Raw genomic sequence first — 17,599 nt, forward strand, 5'->3', positions numbered from 1 at the left:
ATTCTCATCAAAGAGCTATATTCTAAAAAAAATTTAAAAAGAGTAAGTGAAATAGAGTGCATTGATAATGGTAAGGAGAATGAGTAAGAAAGAACAGAAAGGTATGAGAGGAGAAAAGGAAGTGAAGTAGGAGGACTGAAAGAAGGTGAGTGTTAGGAAAGAAAGTAAGGAGAAGAAGAGTGAATATGGGGAATGTTGATATTCAAAGAAAATGTTGAAAAGGAACAGTGGTCTGGAAGGATAAGAAAAGATGCATTGCTGGAGTTGAAGGCAGAAGGCCTCATTTATGAAGCAATGCGTAACTTTAACACCACCAAAGCATCACTTTTTGTGACGCATCAGTCCAATAAAAAATGCACCTTATTTATTCATATTTACAAAGTGGCGTTTCTAGGTAAATACGTCACTTTGTAAACCCCTGTGCTACATTATTCCTACGTCAGGTGTAATGTATGCAAAAGGGACGTATTGACGCAAGAAAGGGTCGTAGAGGTGACACAGTGGATAAACTGGACGCCAAATTTCTGAAACGTGACGCATCGCTACGTGAAAACAGCGATGCGTCACTTTTCTGTGTGCACTCCTTATGACATTCCAGATGTGTCAAATTTTAATGTATGACAAATCAACTCGCAAGGAGTTACAGATACGTCAGTATTTCTGATGTATCTGTAAACACAAAAGTGACGCCTTGCTGGAGTGCGTCACAAAAGTGACGCAACTCCAGTAATGCGTCCTTTCACATGGGGAAAGCACCATGTGAAAGGTCTTGCGTCAGTCTTACACCTGCTGTGAGGCAGGCGCAAGATTTTGACGCAACAGCATCCTAAAAGTGACGCAGTGAAATCTCATAGATTTCACTGCGTCGCTATTACCAAGCTTTTTGCCGGGGAACGCCCCCTCTGCATACATTATACCTGACGCAGGTATAATGTGGCGCAGGGTTTTAAAAAGTGACCCATCTACCTAGATGCGTCACTTTTTAAATATAGCGCAACGAGGTGCTGGAGTGCGTCACAAAAGTGACGCAACTCCAGTAATGCGTCCTTTCACATGGGGAAAGCACCATGTGAAAGGTCTTGCGTCAGTCTTACGCCTGCTGTGAGGCAGGCGCAAGATTTTGACGCAACAGCATTCTAAAAGTGACGCAGTGAAATCTCATAGATTTCACTGCGTCACTATTACGAAGCTTTTTGCGGGGGAACGCCCCCTCTGCAAACATTATACCTGACGCAGATATAATGTGGCGCAGGTTTTAAAAAGTGACCCATCTACCTAGATGCGTCACTTTTTAAATATAGCGCAACGAGGCGCATTTTTTTACACCGCTGGTGCGATGCGTCACTTTTCTGTGCACACTCCTTACGACATTCCAGATGTGTCATATTTAATTTATGACGAATCATGTCGCAAGGAGTTACAGATACGTCAGTATTTCTGACGTATCTGTAAACACAAAAGTGACGCATTGCTGGAGTACGTCACAAAAGTGACGCAACTCCAGTAATGCGTCCTTTCACATGGGGAAAGCACCATGTGAAAGGTCTTTCGTCAGTCTTACACCTGCTGTGAGGCAGGCGCAAGATTTTGACGCAACAGCATCCTAAAAGTGACGCAGTGAAATCTCATAGATTTCACTGCGTTGCTATTACGAAGCTTTTTGCGGGGGAATGCCCCCTCACATACATTATACCTGACGCAGATATATTGTAGCGCAGGTTTTTAAAAAGTGACCCATCTACCTAGATGCGTCACTTTTTAAATATAGCGCAACGAGGCGCATTTTTTTACGCCGCTGGTGCTATGCCTCACTTTTCTGTGCGCACTCCTTACGACATTCCAGATGTGTCATATTTAATGTATGACGAATCATGTTGCAAGGAGTTACAGATATGTCAGTATTTCTGACATATCTGTAAACACAAAAGTGACGCATTGCTGGAGTGCGTCACAAAAGTGACGCAACTCCAGTTATGCGTCCTTTCACATGGGGAAAGCACCATGCGAAAGGTCTTGCGTCAGTTTTACACCTGCTGTGAGGCAGGCGCAAGATTTTGACGCAACAGCATCCTAAAAGTGACCCAGTGAAATCTCATAGATTTCACTGCGTCGCTATTACCAAGGTTTTTGCGGGGGAACGCCCCCTCTGCCTACATTATACCTGACGCAGGTATAATGTGGCGCAGGGTTTTAAAAAGTGACCCATCTACCTAGATGCGTCACTTTTTAAATATAGCGCAATGAGGCGCATTTTTTACACCGCTGGTGCGATGCGTCACATTTCTGTGCGCACTCCTTACGACATTCTAGATGTGTTATATTTAATGTATGACGAATCATGTCGCAAGGAGTTACAGATACGTCAGTATTTCTGATGTATCTGTAAACACAAAAGTGACGCTTTGCTGGAGTGCGTCACAAAAGTGACGCAACTCCAGTAATGGGTCCTTTCACATGGGAAAGCGCCATGTGAAAGGTCTTGCGTCAGTCTTACACCTGCTGTGAGGCAGACACAAGATTTTGATGCAACAGCATCCTAAAAGTGACACAGTGAAATCTCATAGATTTCACTGCGTCGCTATTTCGAAGGTTTTTGCCGGGGAACGCCCCCTCTGCATACATTATACCTGACGCAGGTATAATGTGGCGCAGGGTTTTAAAAAGTGACCCATCTACCTAGATGCGTAACTTTTTAAATATAGCGCAACGAGGCGCTGGAGTGCGTCACAAAAGTGACGCAACTCCAGTAATGCGTCCTTTCACATGGGGAAAGCACCATGTGAAAGGTCTTGCGTCAGTCTTACGCCTGCTGTGAGGCAGGCGCAAGATTTTGACGCAATAGCATCCTAAAAGTGACGCAGTGAAATCTCATAGATTTCACTGCGTTGCTATTACCAAGCTTTTTGCGGGGGAACGCCCCCTTTGCATACATTATACCTGACGCAGGTATAATGTGGCGCAGGGTTTTAAAAATTGACCCATCTACCTAGATGCGTCACTTTTTAAATATAGAGCAACGAGGCGCATTTTTTTACACCGCTGGTGCGATGCGTCACTTTTCTGTGCGCACTCCTTACGACATTCCAGATGTGTCATATTTAAAGTATGATGCATCATGTCGCAAGGAGTTACAGATACGTCAGTATTTCTGACATATCTGTAAACACAAAAGTGATGCATTGCTGGAGTGCGTCACAAAAGTGACGCAACTCCAGTAATGCGTCCTTTCACATGGGGAAAGCACCATGTGAAAGGTCTTGCATCAGTTTTACACCTGCTGTGAGGCAGGCGCAAGATTTTGACGCAACAGCATCCTAAAAGTGACACAGTGAAATCTCATAGATTTCACTGCGTCGCTATTACCAAGCTTTTTGCGGGGGAACGCCCCCTCTGCATACATTATACCTGACGCAGGTATAATGTGGTGCAGGGTTTTAAAAAGTGACCCATCTACCTAGATGCGTCACTTTTTAAATATAGCGCAACGAGGCGCATTTTTTTACACCGCTGGTGCGATGCGTCACTTTTCTGTGTGCACTCCTTACGACATTCCAGATGTGTTATATTTAATGTATGACGCATCATGTCACAAGGAGTAACAGATACGTCAATATTTCTGACGTATCTGTAAACACAAAAGTGACGCATTACTGGAGTGCGTTACAAAAGTGTCGCAACTCCAGTAATGCCTCCTTTCACATGGGGAAAGCACTATGTTAAAGGTCTTGCATCAGTCTTACACCTGCTGTGAGGCAGGCGCAAGATTTTGACGCAACAGCATCCTAAAAGTGACGCAGTGAAATCTCATAGATTTCACTGCGTCGCTATTACGAAGCTTTTTGCAGAGGCATACATTATACCTGACGCAGGTATAATGTGGCGCAGGGTTTTAAAAAGTGACCCATCTGCATGAAGTTTTTGGTTAGATTCCTTCTTCAGTAGGTAGAGCAGTTGTTTAATGTTACTCTCCGTGCTCCGGGTGTTAGTGGCCGCGGCTACTTCCTCCTGAATCATTCCATAAATTTTGTCGGCATCCCCCGCCGTGAAGGCGAAAGTGTCGGCCTAGATGTTCTCACCAACATTGTTCATCATTCATGACACCACTATTGAGTTCTCAGTATTAATTTTATGATATTGTGACATATGTACTATTCTAGTTACATCTCGATATTTTTCTTTGGTTTGTAGAGCTGTCCCCTGAGGAAGGGCTTGACATCAGCCCGAAATGCATTGGGATTATTGATGATTGGATTACACTTACGTGGATTATGTTTATTTCATACGTTTTGAAACATTGATGAACCATACATGAAATACAATGAATATGGATTGAATTTGAGAAACAACGTGATTTTGTGGATTTAACTTTTGGATGAACTTCATTTAGAACTTTAGACTTTATAGTCTCCTTTGTGCAGTGCACCGGGGAGTCTTCCTCCAAGTGGGGGAAGCCTTGTAGTAGTCTTTCAGTGTTGACGCTGACAGGTACAGACAGCGTTATCCCTGGCAGCACGCCACAGACCCTCATATTAGGTTAACCTTGGATTTATACAAGCTCTGCAAATACCTCTTTCAATTCTAAAGAAGTCACTAAACCATTGCTTAGTAGTTATAAAAAAATTGGCCTGCCCGGAAGTGGAGGGTGCGTTAAAGATTATGGGAGTCACCTCAGCAAATTGTAAAGGAAGGTCACTATTTTATAAGGAATGCACTTCTCTGTGAATATTAGCTAAGTGAAAGAGATATGTTTGTGAACAGATGGTAGGGTAACTTGTTTTTGTGACAATAAGGCTGTTGTTCATGTCTTGTGTGATTCAACTTTGAATTCAAGGCCGGAATTTGCGGGCAGATGGAAACATCAAAGTTCCCATGCGGGGTGGATAAACTACATTCTTACAGGGAAGCATATGCAGAGTGACTATTACCGCGCAAGCTTTGTCGTTTAAAAACTCATAATAATTCTCATTACATGAATAAAAAATAACGACTGTTGAAGAATAAGGAAAAAGTCGGCATTATAGCGCGCACTGGTGTATCTTTGAAAAGACATGCAACATTACAGTGCTTCTAGTTAAATAAGTCATGTAATTGAAAGTGCCTGGATGTGAACGACTAATTACATGTTTCAGTGCACTCATCTGTATACAGATATAGGGGCAGATTAACATGTTCCGTGCAGCACTTTTGCTTCACTTGTCCCATGTTAAAAGTGACGCTAAAGTGGCGTAAGGGGCTTGTAAATCTGCCCGACATTTTTTTGCCGTCTCCAAGGGATTTGAAAGTGAAAGGGAGCGAGTTGGTTTTATGACTGTAGGAGGTACTGAGCCGCTTGTATCTATTTATGTGAAGAAATTTATAGAATTTGAACACTGAAAAAACGCGAAAGATCGACTAATTAATTCGTGCATTAGCCATGTTGCAGTTGCGGGTTCGGATACTAAAAAGGGAAAAGTGTCTAGGCGTTGAATGTGGAACACTAAAAAAAAAGTGTGTGTCATGGAAAGCAAACGTGGTTTGAAAGTGAAAAGTAAAGGTTTAAAGAGAGAGGAGACATTAAGATAGTTTCAGGGCTTTTAGTTGGCCGGGTCTCTTCGGGTCTCAGCACAGGCAGTTTTTTAAAGGTAGGCTTGCTGTCTATCGGGCTCCACTTCTGAGCCCTGGCGTAGGCAGACTTTTTACTTAACTTGTGCAGCTATGAATGTGTGTCAAAGGTATTAGTACTCAGTTGCTGTAGGTATCATGTTACGTGTTGTACCATACCTACATGTAAAAATATGGAGGGAAAAATTTACAGTGTGGTTTGTGGCCGAGAGCTGCACTGGTGGGTGAGAGGTCAGAGGGGAAAGGGTTGGGGCTTAAGGGAAACAAAGAGTTGTGAGTATGAAAAGGGGCGACCACTCGGTCCCCCCGAACGTATGGTTGGGGGCCCGGATCCTCCTGGGAAACCATTTTGGGCGGGGGCGTGTCACGGCTGGTATGCCCGAAGCGGCGTAGCCGGGGCGCGCCTTTTCCCGCCCAAGAGGGGTTGTCCTAGACACCTACACCGATGGCCACGCCCAGTAGGCGTACCGGCGGAGGGTTCACGCCCTCCCGAAGAGGAATAAAGAGAGTGGGAATCCGAAGAAGCATCCTCTTGTTCCTGTGCTTGGAAGCTGCACCCACTCGTTGCACGTGAGCCCTCGACGGAACAAGGAGCAATTTTGAGAACTTGTAATTCTTGTGTTTCTCTTTCAGCGACTTCGAGGCTAAGGATCCAGGACCGTGTTGATCAACTTGGATCGAATATTCGAAAACAATGTCTGGCAAAAAGGCAGGAAAGAAGTCCGAGACTGACCAGGTGCTTCGCATGCTGGTAAGCAGAATGGCGAAGATCGAACAAAACGTCGTTATGGTCCCGGCGCTTGGCCGAGATATGGCGAACATGAAGAAGCAGATGGCTGCGATGAACAATCTGGGTAAACCAAAGAAGGTAATAGGCCCGGCATTGCCGGGAGTTGTCCCCGAGGGTAGGGGTAAACGGGTCAGGAATAGGGCGGCAGGGGGGGAGGTTCCGGTCCCCGAAGTACCCCCGGCAAGCCCTGCCATTCCAGTCGAGGCCCCGGTACCAATCCCGGACGCGGGTCAGCCGATTCCGGTTGTGGTGACGCCCGCCAACGAGGAGGACATGCCTCCTGAATTAGCCGCCCAGTTGGCCGCATGGCTCGGCAGAAAAACAGGGGGTGCTACGGCACCTGGAGACACGGCCGAAGAGGCCAGGTTACTAATGCAGCAGTTGCGGCAGTCGCGAGATGCCGCAAAGGTGAATCTCCCTCTTGTCCCCCCACAGGTGACCCCGGAAGGACCGGCAGCTGGCGTAAAAAAAACAGCGGGAACAACAACGGAGCCGGGTAAGCAGGCATTGCCAATTGCGGGGGAGGGCTCTTTGCCCTCAAGACGGGAGAGAGTGGTTCAACATATCCCGTTGGCCACGAAAGAATTGATATGGGCTGACAAGTATGTAAATATGTTTTCTCCGCTGACTGACCATCACGAGATGGAGTATGCTAAGACGCAGAAAGATTTGTGGCACCCGAGTGTCTGGCGAGCCAAGATGGCGGATTCAGGGTTGATGAGACAATCACAAATTGGGCCAAGGCCTTTGCGATGTTTACTGCAATTATTGGGGAACGTAAGCCCAAGGTTTTGCCTGAATTGTCTTGCTATCAGGCACGAATAATGGATTTTTATGAAACGTATGAGGGCAATGAGTGGATGGGTTACGATATGAAATTCCGTAAGGCCAAAGAGTACGATTCATCTCTGACGTGGGATTGTCTCGACTCGATTTCTTGGCAGAAGCAGCTCCTGCCGGGCGCAACGAAGACGTCCTCGCCAGGCGGGAATGGGTCGGGGTTTTCCCGCCAACAGCCCACAGTGCCCTTTCGAGCGGGCCCCGGTGGCGACCACCAAGGAAGGACTGGTGGGAATGGGGGAAAGAGAGGGGTCTGTTGGAGCTTTAACAGGGGCAACTGCACCAGACCACAAGGGACATGTAAGTTCAGACATGCGTGTGCGGGTTGCGGGAATCCCTCGCACCCCAAGAGTTCGTGCAGATCCAAGAATGGCGGGTTGGGAGGTAGAGGAGGGTCCAAACAAGACTGAGGGGGACCACTGTGTACCGTTATCTACCCCCGTTGATATCATGGCAATGATCCCCTGGCTAAACGAATACCCAGATCATGTCTCCGCTGGGGTGTTGAGGAATGGATTCTTATATGGTTTCCACATCCCAGCGGGGGATTTTTGTGGGGAATCACTTTGTAGAAACCAACTATCGGCTCAGCATAACCCAGCGCTGGTGGGGAGGAAGATTGCAAAAAAGGTTACCCTGGGCCGGGTTGCGGGCCCATATTGGCACCCGCCAGTAACAAATTTCATCTGTTCCCCGTTAGGAGTGGTCCCCAAGAAAGACCCAGGGGAATTTAGGCTGATCCATAACTTGTCGGCTCCGAAGGGTCTCTCGGTGAACGATGCGATTGACCCGGAAGTTTGTTCGGTGCGGTACGCATCCTTCGATGATGCCATCACCATGTTGAATCGCCTGGGGCCCGGAGCGCTGATGGCGAAGTCAGATATCGAGTCGGCGTTCCGGTTGCTCCCGGTACACCCACGGGATCAGCATCTGTTAGGCTTTGTGTTCCAAGGACGTTACTACATGGAGAGATGTATGCCAATGGGTTGCTCCATCTCTTGTGCTTATTTTGAGAAATTCAGCTGTTTTTTGGAATGGGCATTCACCGAAGCCACTGGGCATAGCCATGATATGCATTACTTAGATGATTATCTGTTCTTGGGGGCAGCCGACGACACAAAATGTGCGCAGGCGTTACAGGATTTTTGTATCCTCATGAAGGAATTCGGAGTGCCATTGGCACCAGGTAAGACGGTGGGACCAGCTACTTCACTGGAGTTTCTGGGAATTGAACTCGATTCTGTGGAGGGATGTTTCCGTTTGCCAGTAGGGAAAGTAGCGAAATTCAGGGCTTCCCTGGAACTGTGCCTTAGTAAGGAGAAAGTGACCCTGCATCAGTTACAACAAGCAGTGCGTCAGCTTAACTTTGCCCTGAGAGTGATACCAATGGCCCGCCCCTTTTCCCGCTCTATTGCACAAGCTATGGTTGGTCTCAAGGAAGGACACCACCGCACGAGACTGTCTGCAGAGGTTCGCCAGGACATGCGCATCTGGTTGGCATTTCTGGCGGACTTCAACGGTCGAGTGGTATGGAACAAGCCACCAGCGTCTTCGGACGAGCTAGGTTTGTGGACTGACTCGGCGGGGAGCGTGGGATTTGGCGCCATCTTTGGTAATCGATGGTCGGCGCAAACATGGCCGACGTGGTGGCACACCAGTGGTCTCACAGATAACATTGGGTTCCTCGAGCTATTCCCTATTTTTGTGGCTCTGATGACATGGCCGGACGAGTTCAGAGATCGCTCTGTGGTATTTTGGTCCGACAATATGACTGTTGTTGAATGTATAAATAATCAGGCAGCACGCTGCAAGTGGATATTGAGATTGTTGAAGGAAATTGTACTACTTTGCATGAGACTGAATGTGCAGTCCAGGGCGAAACATGTGCCGGGTGTACTGAATCATGCGGCTGATGCACTCTCTCGTTCACATATGCAGGCGTTCAGGGGTTATCTACCTACAGCGGACCTAGCGGCGGCACCATTCCCCGAAGTACTCTGGCTACTCGGTGCCCCGGATTACAAGACCTCGTGGAAGCAAGCTTAGCCCCCAGGACGAGGAAGGCATACGAAGGAGCGTTTCGTTCCTATTATGCATTTTTGGGTCCGGCAGGGGATCAGAAATGGGGTTAGGAGGATTGCTTCCTAAAGTTTCTGGTAGCATTACACAGGGAAGGCTGATCAGTGGCAATGGCCAATAGGCACCGGGCGGCCATTTCATTCATGGCGCAGGTGCATGGCATCAAGGACCCGACATCTTCCTTTTTGGTAAAGAAAACCCTTCGTGGCTGGCAACGCCTTGAAGGTCGTAGAGTAGATGAGAGGCGCCCGATTGGGTTAGAAAGGTTGTCCCTGCTTATGTCGATACTACCCACGACATGTTCCTCCCATTTCGAAGCAGTTCTGTTCCGGGCCGCTTCCGCATTAGCGTTCCATGGGGCTATGCGGGTGAGCGAACTGGTTGCAAAGAATAAGAAAGATGTGGAGGGAGGTCTGTGTCGGGATCACATCCTGATCAGGGCTGATTCCATGGTAGTCACAATAGCTAAGTCCAAGACTGATCAGAGAGCTATGGGAGACAGTGTTGTTGTCCAGCGCATGCGAGGGTCCCCCATGTGCCCGATAACGTGCATTGAGGAATATTTGGCGCTCAAGGCGGATACATGGGGTGGGAGTTTGCTGAGTCACATCGATGCCACCCCACTGACGAGGTTTCAGTTTCAGAGGGTGCTAACAATGGCAATCGCAGCGGCGGGCTTGGACCCGAGCGATTTTGGGACCCACTCCTTTAGGATAGGGGCTGCTACTGAGGCTACAGCCAGGGGTCAGAGTGCTGAAGAGGTGAAACTGTTAGGACGATGGTCCTCGAACTGTTTTAAAAGGTATGTGCGATTGCACATGTTGTGAAGTCAAGTTACATGCACTCACGCTTCTTGTCTTCTGTTTGATTACAGTTTCGCGAGCATGTTATGCGGGGCGGAATTTGCAGTCGACCCGGCACCAGGGGACCAGCGGTCAGAGATCACCAGCTGAGGAGAGAGAGGTGTGGGTCGTGGACCACTCATACGTGAGGCGGGCCGGGGACGTATTCAAAGCAGGTGACGCGACTCACGCAGCTGGGGAATACGGGTACAGAGTGACCTTCCACGGAAGGGGCGGGCTCTGTATTGACCAGTTTGAATCTTTTGTCGAGGGACTCTTAGGGCGGCAGAGGTCACCGCCATCTGTAATCATAGTACACCTGGGGGGCAATGACATGGTGACACTCGGTAGGCGAGTATTACTCGAGCGAGTTTTGTCTACTGTTAGCTGGCTGGCAAAAAGAATCCCGGGGTGCACGATTGCATGGTCCCACATGATTCCCAGGAAGGTATGGCGGGGGGGCCTTTCGGTATCGGCACTGAACCATTCAGTAAAGAAGGTCAACAACAAAGTTGGTAGGTTGTTTCGCTCGGCGCAGTTGCACAGTATTCCGCATGGGTGTATTCGGGGTGATCACATGTATCTAGATGATGGGGTTCACTTGTCCCGGGAGGGGAATGTCTTACTCATAGGAGACTTCATCGCTTGGCTAAGGGAATTGAGGAAGCATGACCTTTAGGAGGAGTTGTGGGGGGGCCGGATAGCCGGTCAACTATCCGGCCTGTGGCGGTAAGGTCATGATCGGTGAGCAGTAATTTCAAGGTCCCTAGACGGGGGCGCCACCCACTATGGATGGGAGCGCCCGGGGGAGGTGGCCATTGGCCCCTCCAACGGGGAGGCGGCACCCACTAAGTATGGGTCGCCTAGGGGAAGACGGCCATAGGCCCCTTCCAGGGGAGGAGGCGGCTATATGCCCCTCCTACGAATTTCCCGGGGCCCGGATATCCATGACGGCGGATGTGATAGACAGTGTGGGGTGGGGGGAGTCCACGCTGCCTTCTTACAGACACCTCACACGGGTCCTCGGACGACCTTTAAGATGGCGTCGAGTTTAAATGGGGGGCCCCCAACAAGACAAGGGAAATTGGAGTTGGCACAGAGGGTACAGTCCTCTGCGCGGCCGCCACTCACACCGTGAGGGCGAGAGTTTTGGTAGTAGAGATCTGACACCGGTTGCGACCTTGCCGTTGGCCCGTAATGCTAGGATGTACAATTTTAATTTAGAAAGTATGCATTTGCAGGATGTTAGACTCGGCTAGGAAAACCTTTGTATTAGAGATTTGTTAAGGTTAGCCAATGGACATGTCTTCATTGAAATGTAATAAATGAAAATTGTACATGATATGAAACTTTTATTTAATGTTTTAATTTTGTTTCATATTTTAATAAATACGGCCGGGAGGGTAACTCCCTCCCGCCTTCCAAAAGTTCAATACTGCGTCCGTCTTCCCATCCTTGGGGATTGTGTTGGGAGGGGGTGACAGGCATCCCGGCCATATGAGGTTATGCAGAAGTTCCTGCAACAGATACGTTCTTGCACTAAGTTAGTGGAGTCAGTATACATATATCTGTGTTTCTGTTTTTCTTTTCTCAACATACTGTTTTTGTGCTGCTTACTTCATATATTTTAGTGTGTCTGGCTCGCCCTCTGTATCTCTGTCTACTGTGCAGTTTTTCTCCATGTTGCCTATCCTGCGATTTCTACCGTTCCTGTCTCTCATACATTTTCTCTCTATGCAGTTGTTGTTCTCCCTCACATGGGGCCTTATTTATGAAGGCCTTGCGCCGCCGGTGCATCACTTTTAACATGGGAAAAAGTGACGCATCTGTGGCGCAAGGCTTTTTTATAAATGAGGCCTTTTGTGTCCTATTCTTTTTGTTTCTCTTGCTCTCTCTGTCTTTGTTGTGCTTTTTACTATATTTATTAATTTCTGTCATTCTTTTCTTTTCTGGCCTGAAACCACTGTTAACTTCACTCTCCCTTGTGATATCTCTCTCCTTCTCGTGCTCGTTTTGTATCTTTCTCTGTGTTCTGTTCTCAGTCTTCCTCCTACATTGTCTGTATGGTGGTGTATATCTCTCTCCCTCCTATTCACTCTTCTTCTCTCCATCTTTCTCTCTCTTCTGCTCTGTTTGTCCATCTCTGTGTTTCTTCTGCTCTCTCTCACCCTATTGTAGTGTTTGCCTGCTGTCCTCTCTGTCCCTGTGCCTCCTGCCTTTTGTCTTCTTTGTTCTCTGTCTGTTATTTATACTCTGTGATTCCCTTTCTACGTTCATCTTTTATTTTAATGTACCATCCTTCTCTTTTTTGACTTTTCTCTGCACCTGTTATTTTTCTATCTCTCCATTTGTGCTTAGAATGCTGGTCTGTCTCTGCATGTTCATCTCCCTCCTACTGTCTCTCTGTCTCTTGTACTCTATATCTCTCCTGTCCTGTGTCTCTTTTCTACTCTATATTACTATTTTATTTAATATTTAGTTATTTGATGTGGTGAAAAAACAATTATTGAACTTAGTTAGGCATTAGGATATCTAATGGTAGAGATTCTTAGGGAATTTATCTGTTAGGCTTGTTGTTTGCTACAATGGGTGTATGTTGTGTAATAAATATGTCTGTAATATGTTAATTACATTTAAGTATTTCTCTTTTTTATAGTGTTTGGTGCTGAACAGCAACAACCGGTGTTCCACGTTATCGAATTTTCAGCAATCACATTCTTTTTTTCAGGTGAGTTGGTATTTTTGAAAGGCAATTTTTTTGGGTGCAGATTAAAATAATAAGTAAGATTTTTTAGAATACTTGCAAAGTTTCGGTTTGGTGCATGATTTTATCTTCTATTTTTGCCATGTCTGTATCTGCTTGTACTAGATATGTATTTTGAGATACTTTTCCACTGACAGTTGACACTATCTTTTTATGGGCCTGGTGCATGTGTTCTTTTCGATGCAGTTCTGGTTCATCTATCCTTTGACTATAATTCATTGCTGTTTCCATGGAATAATTCTTGCAGAGTCTTCATTATTTCTCTAACTCATGCTGTATTATATTTGGCAGTCTTTTTACTTTATTTACAGAGGTATATTATGATATGGCTCTTGGTGTGATGGGCATCTTTTCTGCATATCTGTGACTGTACTATCTGTGTTCAGTGTTTTACATACATTTGCAGAGCTTTATTATGATATGGTTCCTCATGGTTAGCATGACATTTTGTATATGCTATGAAATTCACATGCTGAGTATGCTGTTTGAAACATAAAAGCAACTGTCTCTGTGGGAAGTAGTAATCTGTTAAGTGAATGTTATGGTTTGTACAATGTGAACCTCCCCTTCAGACTGTATATAGTTTAAATAGCAGTTTGTAGTGGTGAACTCAGAAAATGGATCCCTAAAAATCAATTATAAAGTTTATCAATAGTTGTGATATCCAGAAAATCCAAAAAAATTTTTTACAGTAAGATGTCTTTTTACAGCAGTAATTATTTAATGAAAAAAAGGAACAATGTTAATGTCTAGGCTCATAGTGTCAATTTGTTTTCAAACAAGAGGAAGGTGCTATCTTAATATATGTAGTTAATGAGTTAGAAAGTATAAAAATGTATGTAGTTTAAAAATTAGTAAAGGTACTTTTAAGTTATCTATTTATGAAAAAGATATAATTTAGTCTTTATATTTTTTAAAAGGACGCAGAAGAAAGAAAAAAATTAGAAAAATTGAGAATTATTCAGAAAAAAGTCAATTAAATTTTGAAATCGCAAATGATCTACTGGAGGAATTACTAGATGGAGTTTTGGAGGAGGAAAATAATACTGAAAATGAGGATTTTATGGATAAAACATTGGACAGTGCCTATTTAGAGATGGTGGAAGGGGAAGAGGAGAGTTTGGAAGATGAGGGTGATCCATCTGAAGAAGTACCCGATGAAATAATGCTTCAAGTTCTTTTAGAATATGAACTTTTAAATAAATAAAATTATTTTGGATACTAAAGCATTCTTGAAGACAGTTTTCTTGTACTATTTGTCGTTGATCTGCTTTATGAGAGTGACAATACATGTTCTCATGAAGTGTATAAGAAATTATAGTAAAAAAAATAAAAGCACTAGGATCACCGACAGTTCTTGAAAAACAGTGTACTGTTTGTATGCTTTAAAAATTAGAATCAGATAATACGTCTATAATGTTGACACAGCTATGGACTGTCATAAATTTAGAACCAACATTCACTAAAGAATTTCCTACTTTTTTCAGAGACTGTTTCTTTGTCTTTATTCTACTTATAAAATGAACCTGTGGTTATAATTTGTATGTTATATGCTAGTAGCGAACTATAACATTTATTATGTTTGTTCTTTACAGATTGTCATTTTCATCAGAAACATAAATTAGTATGCCGACCAGAAATGAAAAAAGAAAGCTGTATAAACGGACATACCATTTGAAGAGGAAAGAATTAGAAGAATTATCAAAACAACAAAGGACGGATAAAAAGAAGAGTGCTCCTGGTAAGAAAACCAAGGATTTTTTAAAAAGATTATGTCAAAGGAAAAATGCAAAGGAAAATCTTCAAAAGGAAAAACAGTTATCAGTATCTACAAGGAGTAATGCTAGAAAAAGGCAAAATGTTTCTGAAATCAGCAGAGAGGAAAATATGTACAGTAAAAGACGTACCAATCAGTTTATGGAAATCAGGAAGCGTATGTTTTATAACAGAGTAGTTTCGAATTAATTAAAAAAGGAAAACGTTTCTAAAAGAAAATCTGCTTTTTTTAAGAAGAAAAAACATATGGAGGATGTTGTTGAGCACGCGTTTGAGACAAAAAGAAAATTATGTATTTTAGTAATTAATAGAATAAATACACTAAATAAGGCAATCAGTGTTTTAAAAGCTAAGAGTAAATGGAAGAGACACATAAATAGAAGTAATTTTTGGAAAGTGTTTTCTGGGAAATGGATGCATACTTCAACTTCTGAGCCATTTTTTAATGAAGAGAGTTACTTTCAAAGTAACGATTTGTTGCATGCAGTTGACACCAGTGGTCGAGCATATGAGGTGAAGGATGGTTCTGCTATTGAGAAAGAGAAAATTGTGGTTAGAAATGCAGAAGAGGTGATAGCTGGAGAAGTTTTAGAGGGACGTCCTAATGTTCCTGTTTTCAGTTGGAATTGTAGTAGCATTTGCAGTGTACAACAGGATTCAACTGATTTCTTTCCCAATTTCTTACGTAAGTACACTAAGGAAAGTCTTAAAAAAAAGTGTAATGTTGCAAGAATTAGACTATTGCAGAGTGCGGGAAAAAATAGGTCTGCAAGGCCATTCTCTGGCTTGTCTTTCTAAAAAAATATGCCAGAGTGTGTTTCATCACTTCAGGATGTTAGCAGTACATCATACAAAAATTAGAAAATTAGTGAGAAAGTTGTATCATGCAAAATGTCCAGCACTTAAACTTAAACAGTTAAATAGTGCACTTTTTCACGGATGTGAATCAGATGTTAAGAAGATTTGTGCAGAAATTGAGGTAAGTTATTTTGGTCCAGATGAAAACAATGCAGAAACTGATATAGTTATAGAAGGAAATGTGTTAGAAAATGTTGGAAATTTTAATACTGAAAATTTTGAACAGGAAATAACAAAGTTTAAGGTCATTGCAGGTGAAAAACCAAATTTTCCTTGTGTGTGTTGTCGACGCATTCATTACAAAAGTCAAACTAGGTTAATTGATTTATATTTAAAAAGTGAAGATGAAAATAATAGTCAGTGGAAAGATTTTGCAACTTATTTGTTGGTAGAAAACTATTTTAATTTGGGTTTTGAGCAACGTATTTGTATCTATTGTTATAATAAATTAAATGAAAATAAAATGCCTGCTAGAGCTGTACATAATAATCTTGAGTTGTTAAATATTCCATCGGAACTGATGGATTTAAATACTTATGAGACTATTCTGATTCAATGCGTACATCCTTTTCAGGCTATTCTTCCTATGGAGCCTAAGACTGGCAAATTAAATCCTTCAGATTTACAAAGAGGATTAAAGGGTAGAGTTGTATATTTGCCACTTGATTAAAAAAAATATAGAAACAATTGGTGTTGAAAATGTAGAAGAGGAACATCTAGTTATTCTAGTTAATGGTGTACCTACAAAGAGTAAGAAAATCTGTCAAGATTTAGTGGATGTTTGAAAAGTCAAAAAGGCAATGTTGTATTTAGTCAAAAACAATAAATACTGTAAAAATGTGTACGTAGAAGAAGAAGTAAGTGAAGAAGAGAACAATGATTTGTCTATTGGACAAATTGAAAAAGTTGACTTATCCAGAAGTGAAGAAATTTATGAGCATTACAGTGTTCATCCACTGCATTCCAAAGAAGCAATAGGGAATGCTATTGAATTATTTCAGATGAAAAAAGCAAAAGGAAATCCTATTAGTGTATGGGAAGAAAGTTTGGAAGGTCGTTGTTTTCCATAGTTATTCCCTACAGGTGAAGGTACACGATATGATGATCGACCTATGCAGATTCCTGCATCTGAGTACCGGACAACAAGATTATATGCAGAAGATCCGAGGTTTTGCCAATGCATTCCATATTTGTTTTATCTTCTGTTTGAGAGTGACTTATCTGGTCTTTCTTATGCAGTAAACCATATCTTAAAAAGTGGAGTGCATCTGCAAAATTTTCAGCAAAGGAATTTATGGATAAAGTGCAACAGAAAGATAGTGTTTTTGGATTCACACCTAATTAATTTAATGGCTTGTCAGCGTGGTACTAATGAGTATTGGTACCGTCGTCATGGAGATTTGAAATGCATGCTTAGAAACTTAGGAGCACCTACATGGTTTTTAACTCTAAGCTGTGCAGAGTATGCTTGGGAAGATTTACTTGAATTTCTTTGGGAGGCAAATGCAAACATGGAAAATATAAAATACAAGACACCTGGAGAACTGTGTTAGTTGGATCCGGTTAATGTTTGCAGATATTTTAATCATAGATTTGAAGCTATGATGTCTTTTATTACAAACAAGAAAAATCCACCTCTTGGTGAAGTACTGGATTTCTTTTGGAGAAAAGAATATCAAGCAAGAGGTGCTCCTCATATTCATATGCTGTTATGGATCAAGGATGCTCCTAAATTTGGAACAGACTCGAATAAGACTGTACTGTCTTTTATTGAACAATATGCCACTTGTGACATACCTAATAGTACAACTGATAAGGACTTAAGAGGAAAAGTGTTGTGGAAAATATTGTCGGCGAAAATTCAAATCAAAGACTAAATTCTACACCAAATGTCATTTTGGATTTGCACGACCAGTACTTTCAAAAGGAAGAGTCAACAATTTTATGTCATCTATGCGACATAACATCACAAGAGGGTCACCTAAAAATACGTACAATTTAGGAAGAGGTGAAGAGTCCAAATATATAAATGACTATAACCCAGTCATT

The sequence above is a fragment of the Lissotriton vulgaris genome, chromosome 3_1 (assembly GCF_964263255.1).
Source record: "Lissotriton vulgaris chromosome 3_1, aLisVul1.2, whole genome shotgun sequence".
Taxonomy (NCBI): Eukaryota; Metazoa; Chordata; class Amphibia; order Caudata; family Salamandridae; genus Lissotriton; species Lissotriton vulgaris.